Source organism: Magnolia sinica, chromosome 18, assembly GCF_029962835.1.
Source record: "Magnolia sinica isolate HGM2019 chromosome 18, MsV1, whole genome shotgun sequence".
Taxonomy (NCBI): Eukaryota; Viridiplantae; Streptophyta; class Magnoliopsida; order Magnoliales; family Magnoliaceae; genus Magnolia; species Magnolia sinica.
The window spans coordinates 58,536,550-58,543,421 of record NC_080590.1 but is presented as its reverse complement, the minus strand read 5'-3'; the positions used below and the strand labels follow the sequence as shown (position 1 = coordinate 58,543,421).

The 6,872-nt window shown below is 40.7% G+C and overlaps 1 non-coding gene across 1 annotated transcript; it reads left to right on the top strand.

Annotated features, from left to right (window-relative positions):
* The first annotated feature begins 2,165 nt into the window (after positions 1-2,165).
* Positions 2,166-2,272, top strand: LOC131234102 (small nucleolar RNA R71). Its single transcript, XR_009165514.1, has one exon. It is a non-coding gene; the product is annotated as a small nucleolar RNA R71 (small nucleolar RNA).
* The last annotated feature ends 4,600 nt before the right edge of the window (positions 2,273-6,872 follow it).

Sequence of the window (6,872 nt, the reverse complement as noted above, 5' to 3'; positions counted from 1 at the left end):
CATTACTGTTCTACATTTAATACGAATATCTATTGTAGGGTAATGTGTTTGGGACTATGAATAGTCCAGGAAATTGGTAATCTGCCTTAAGGTTGTGGCTGAGATCGCTTTCGCCACAAAGGACGTGATTAGACGAACCCAAGTCGTATTAGAGTTGTCGGCAGTGGTTTGGCCACGCGGAGTGTTTGCGCACTTTATGTCGTTCAACTCAACGTGTGCTCGTGCTAGTCGAGTTCGTCAAGTAACCCGATTGTCCAATGTATGTTCACCATGTATGGACGCTACTGCTTGAATCTAGGGTACCGAACTTACCAATGAAATCTTATTAACCATGGTACCTTGATCCGCAAAGACTCATGAGCCGGACATGGTGGTATGGGACACCGTGGTCGAGCTGTCGGCCTACGTTGGGGTGACGAGCCTCCTTGTAGTGACCAGTGAGGAACTAAACTCGTGAGCCGATTATGGTGGTATGAGACACTATATTCGTGCTGTCGGCCTACATTGATTGGTGACGAGCCCTTTGTAGTGACCTCGAGCATGCCTGGATACCGCATTGAGGTGACGAGCCTTAGTGTAGTAGTGAAGGTATGAAAGGCGTGCATTGATTGGTGACGAGCCCTTTGCTACGACCTACAACCATATGATCGTATGAGATGTCTAGGACTGACGACCCTAGAATAGATCACTGTTTGGATGGTGACATGAGGAAGGTATCTTAGCTTCCCAATCCTGCTGTATGAAAAGGACTAATAACAACTTGGTAATCATATCCATGCACCGCATTTGCATGTGCTTTGTAGATGTGGCGCACTTTGAGGTGGTGTCATGGGTAACGTCAGATGAAGACGCTGAGGGTGTATGCGTGAGGGCACGCATCATTTTGCATGCATCCTTGCATTAACAAGAGTACTTAGGACTTGTTTACTTGTTCTGCTTTATCATTACTGCTTGATTGAACTGATAATATGTTAACCAGTGCCTTATTGTTCCACTGAGTTGATCACTCACTCCCACATTCTGGGGCGGTGTTAAACACCCACCAGACTCTGTCTTAGGTTCTGATGTTGCAGATATTGATGCGACTTCTGAGGCAGAGCGGGAGATGGATGATGATGAGGCTGCTTTCTCTTATATGCAGTTTTCAGACGGGTTCTAGCGAGCCTTGTTCTGATGCGCGGGACTCTGGGATTATTTTTGGGAATTAAATGATGTAACTTGATACTTGTAATTTTGATAGCCACACTTTCATCACGACCTGGTTTGTGTATATACTTCAGGGATTCACACTTGTATACATATATTTCTATAAGTCTTCCGCTTGCTTTATTCACTTATCCCTGAATTATATCTGTGCTTTGGCTTAATCTATTCTATGTTTTATGCACTAATACAGACAACATACATCCATCATTAAATATGTTGCATAGTGATGTTTTGGAACTCGGGAGCTGAGTTATGCTCGACCCCCGAATTTCAGGGCGTTACAAAGAAGCATCCCCCTTTCTATAAATATAACACGTGAATCCATCTTTTGCATATATTTTGTAAGTTCTCATATTGCTTGAGTAAGTTCTTGAGTTTGTGTGGAATTTTGATCCAGTTCTTCTTGAGGTTTCACTTGATTTGGAATTTGAATAAAGAAACCTTGAGGGGTAGCAGTTTGTCCATTCCTCCAACTAAAGTTTGGATGATTTCTTCAATTAGGATTGTATGTATTGAAGGTAGGTCCATTGAAAGGTCATTGGTAATTATTCACGGCATTGGATTGCTCATTCAACACCTCTTGAAAGGCAGGTATTATTGAACAATTTTCAGTTGTGTGAACATTGTAAGCACAAATACCACAAATAGTTTTCTTAACCTTATCCTTCCTTAGTTTCATGGCCTCGAATTTCCTTATGAGATTAGACACTTTAACATTAATATCATCATCCTCTTTCAGAAAGTATAATCTGCCCCTCCTTTGATTGAGTGGGCCTAGAAGTGTGCTTGATTTTGAGTAAGTGTCCCATGATTGTGCATTTTCAGCAAGTCTATCCAAGTAGTCCCACACATCATTGACATTTTTATTCATGAATTCCCCATTGCACATTGTCTCAATCAATTGGCGCATGGAAGATGTCAGTCCATCATAGAAAAAGTGTGTAATGTGCCACATTTCAAAACCGTGTTGTGGGCATGAACTGACAAGATCCTTGAACCGCTCCCAACATTGGAAGAATGTTTCATCCTCTTTTTGGGCAAAGTTCATGATTGACTTTCTAAGGGTGTTTGTTTTATGATGTGGAAAAATTTACTTTATGAACTCCCTTATCATTTCATTCCATGTACCAATAGATCTAGGACGTAGTGAATGCAACCATGTTTTAGGTTTCTCTTTCAAAGAAAAGGGAAAGAGTTTCAGTCTGACCGTGTCCTCAGACATGTTTAGAAAATATAAAGTGGCTATAATCTCATCAAACTCTTTCAAGTGTAAATATGGAATTTCAGATTCAAGTCCATAGAATTTTGGAAGGAGTTGGATCACCCCTGGCTTAATATCCATATGTCCCATATTTTTTGAAAAAACCATGCATGAGGGTGTGCTCACCCCCACCGGTTGTAAATAATCTTGCAAAGTATGAGGTGGGAGTGCTTGATGCACCTCATTCTCATCCTGGACTTCCTCAGCCCTAGATTGAGGTTGTCTTCCCGGTTAATTGACTGGTTGATTTGCAGTCATAACCTCCATTAACTCTGAGGATCTTGAGTGGCGTCCAATCCTGTGATGGATAGATAACCCCTCAATTAATCCTCCTTCACTCAAAAAACGTCGAGTGTTATCACGGACCCACTTGGGCATAAAACACTCTTATCCCTTAATTTCATATTCTAACCTAAACTTAAAGGAGAGAAAGGAAATAGAAATCTAGAAATAGAAAGAGAAAAGGAGTTGGAAAGAAGTTACCAAATTAGAAGTTCCTAATTAAAAACCTGCAAAACAAAAAAAAACAAGTCAGTTTCTAAAAACAGAAATTCTAAAATTAGGAAGTTTCTAAAAGTAAAAATAAAAATAGAAAGTAAATTAGTTTCTAAAAATAAAAGAAATCCTAGAATTAGAAAGTTTCTAAAAACAAACCCTAATCCTAAAAATAGAAAAATAGAAAAATCCTAATCTTAACCTAATTCTAAAACTAGCTAATCTTAGAAAAACACAACTGTTAATCCCCGGCAACGACGCCAAAAATTTGTTCACAAACCTAAGTGTAGGGTCACGATGTAGTAATAATCTCGATAAGACCGAGGTCGAATCCCATGGACTAATCTCGTGTATTTTTTGAAAGCAACTAGAAGAAGAACTAGAAAAAGATGAAGACCTAAATCTGAAATATTTGAGAGTAATTGTAACGACCTTGGAATTTTTGTGCTAATCTTTCCTTAAGTAGTTGTTTTTGGGGTAATTAGTGCTATACTCGATTGCTTGTGAAATTCGCATCAATCACTTTAAATTCGATCTGCATGACTCAAAACCTGTAGATTAGTTAGCGCTATGTTACTCTAAAATCTGGGATCCATCGCTAAATCCAGTTGTTCTGGGGAATTTTTGGAAGTTCTGGATTAGACCTGGACCGCGAGTCGAAAGTCCGATAGCGATGATCTTAGGCTGTTGCGGTCACCATGTTGGGCTTGACCATCATCTCAAAAATCAAGTCCATGTGATGTTCTGGGTCGATTTGATTGAGTCTGGAGTGGAGAGTGTGAGAACGGTTGGAAATTTAATAAGCTTTTACGAAATCTGAGTCGTGTTGCTTACGCGATGATTTTATGCTATCTGACCGTTGGATTCTGACCCAATTTCACCCTCTGATCAGGGAAGATGGCCTAGGCATATCCTTGTGCTTGTGGACCTGATCGAGATTTTGTGACCGTTGAATTGAGTGTGGTCTGCCACGACTGATCTGAAGAGCCGGTCGGTATGAAAACTCAGCTTGACCTAGATCCATGGTCAGTGAGCTTAAGTCCGACCTTTTGTGGTTATAGGCCCACCAGAAGTGCTTCGTTGGATCGAGAGAGGCTTACTTTGGTTATAACCTAAGTATACCTTGTCCCTGGGGTTATTTTCATCATTATGAGGCCTATTTATAGTCCTTAAACCCTAGCTCTCTTTTCCATACGAATTTTCTCTAACCCTAGCTTGGAGAGAGAGTGGAAAAGAGAGAGAAAGTGAGAGAGAAGTTTGGTGAATCATCTTGGATTCTTTCCTGGTTTTCTGCATCCTTGAACCTTCACTTTGAATCATTATTCTGACGATTCTGAGTTCATCTTTGGGTAAGTTAACCTAACCCTAATTTGTGTTAGAGCTTAGATTAGTCTTGGTGTTGTTGTATCTCATTTCTATCCTTGTTTTAGGGCATTTTATCGCCGTTGACGAAGACAACTCGTCTAAATCAGTTCGGTGTTTCTTTTCTGGCTTAAGGTGTGGACTTTAAGTGTATAGGTTATGGTTTTCAAGGCTTTCAATGCCAGTTAATGATTTATTCTTGTTATGGATGAGATTTCACATGCCAAATGTTGTGTTTATGTTGCGTTCCTGATATGCATGTGCTATATTGAGATTTGTGTATTCTATGTGTATGTATAAAGTACCGTATACGTATAAAATATGCACTTGTGTTTGCCATGATTATTTGTCATGTATGTATGCTAGATGTGTGCATGACAACTCCTTGGTAAAAGGAATTGTCCAAATGCTTGTTTCTCAACGTACGTCATGTGTGTTGTTTCATGTATTCTAATGTTTGTAGAAATGTCTGAATGATCTAAAGTGTGATGTTTCAACCTAGTATGGGCGTTGAGAAGCGATTCTCAACTCTCCCACTAGTGTGTGTGATTTCCTTCTTGCTAGTTACATTCCTTGTTATTTAATTTCAAGCATTACTTATGCTTTCATTTATGTTAAGCTGATATTCTTCAGATGCTCGAGTACCACATGATTAAAGTTGTTGTTCCTTTACTGTTTTACATTCAATACCATTATTTGTTGTAGTGTAATGTGTTTGGGATTATGAATAGTCCAGGAAATCAGTAATCTGCCTTAAGGTTGTGGCTGAGATCGCTTTCGCCACAAAGGACGTGATTCGACGAACCCGAGTCGTATTAGAGTTGTCAGCAGTGGTTTGGCCACGCGAAGTGTTTGCGCACTCTATGTCGCTCAACTCAACGTGCGCTCGTGCTAGTCGAGTTCGTCAAGAAATCCGATTATCCGATGTCTGTTCACCATGTATGGACGCTACTGCTTGAATCTAGGGTACCAAACTTACCAATGAAATCCTATTAACCTTGGTACCTTGATCCACTAAGACTCATGAGCCGGACATGGTGGTATGGGATACCGTGGTCGAGCTGTCGGCCTACGCTGGGGTGACGAGCTTCCCTGTAGTGACCAGTGAGGAACTAAACTCGTGAGCCGATTATGGTGGTATGGGACACTATATTCGTGCTGTCAGCCTACATTGATTGGTGACGAGCCCTTTGTAGTGACCTCGAGCATGCCTGGATACCGCATTGAGGTGACGAGCCTTTGTGTAGTAACGAAGGTATGAAAGGCGTGCATTGATTGGTGATGAGCCCTTTGCTACGACCTGAAACCATATGATCGTATGAGATGTCTAGGATTGACGACCCTAGAATGGATCACTGTTTGGATGGTGATATGAGGAAGGTATCTTAGCTTCCCAATCCTGCTGTATGAAAAGGACTAATAACAACTTGGTAATCATATTCATGCACCGCATTTGCATGTGCTTTGTAGATGTGGTGCACTTTGAGGTGGTGTCATGCGTAACGTAAGATGAAGATGCTGAGGGTGTACGCGTGAGGGCACGCATCATTTTGCATACATCCTTGCATTAACAAGAGTACTTAGGATTTATTTAATTTTCTGCTTTATCATTACTGCTTGATTGAACTGATAACATGTTAACCAGTGCCTTATTGTTCCACTGAGTTGATCACTCACTTCCACGTTCTAGGGTGGTGTTAAACACCCACCAGACTCTGTCTTAGGTTCTGATGTTGCAGATGTGGATGCGACTTCTGAGGCAGAGCGGGAGATGGATGATGATGAGGCTGCTTTCTCTTATATGCAGTTTTCAGACGGGTTCTAGCGAGCTTGTTCTGATGTGCGGGACTTTGGGATTATTTTTGGGAATTTAAATAATGTAACTTGATACTTGTAATTTTGTTAAGCAACACTTTCATACGACCTGGTTGGTGAATGTACTTTAGGGATTTGCACTTGTACACATATATTTCTATAAGTCTTCCGCTTGCTTTATTCACTTATCCCTGAATTATATCTGTGTTTTCGCTTAATCTATTCCATGTTTTATGTACTAATACAGACAACATACATCCATCATTAAATATGTTGCATAAGTGATGTTTTGGAACTCGGGAGCTGAGTTATGCTCGACCCCCGAATTTTAAGGCGTTACAAGTTGGTATCAATGCATGATCTGGAATAAACCGGACCTGGGTTATAGTCACACATCGTACGTTGTCGCCACTTTAGTGTATTTGGGTGCGGGTCTATTGTAGATTGTGTGTTTGTGCTCCGTAGCTTCTATCGGTGAAAGTTTACTGCAAACCTTCGCCGAGATCGAGTCTGTACTCCCTCCTGATCACACACAGCGACCCGAAACCTTTTTTAGATCATCTATTAATGAGTTTAGATGGTTTATCATCTTGTTTTAACCCTTAAACCTTCAAGAAATCTTTATGTTTAATCAGATTTCTGCCAGAATGGCCCGATAGGCGTCAAATCATGCAAGGGGCCGATCGGGGCATTTCCTGTGGGGCCCAGGGGGGAACAACACATTTCTGACCAT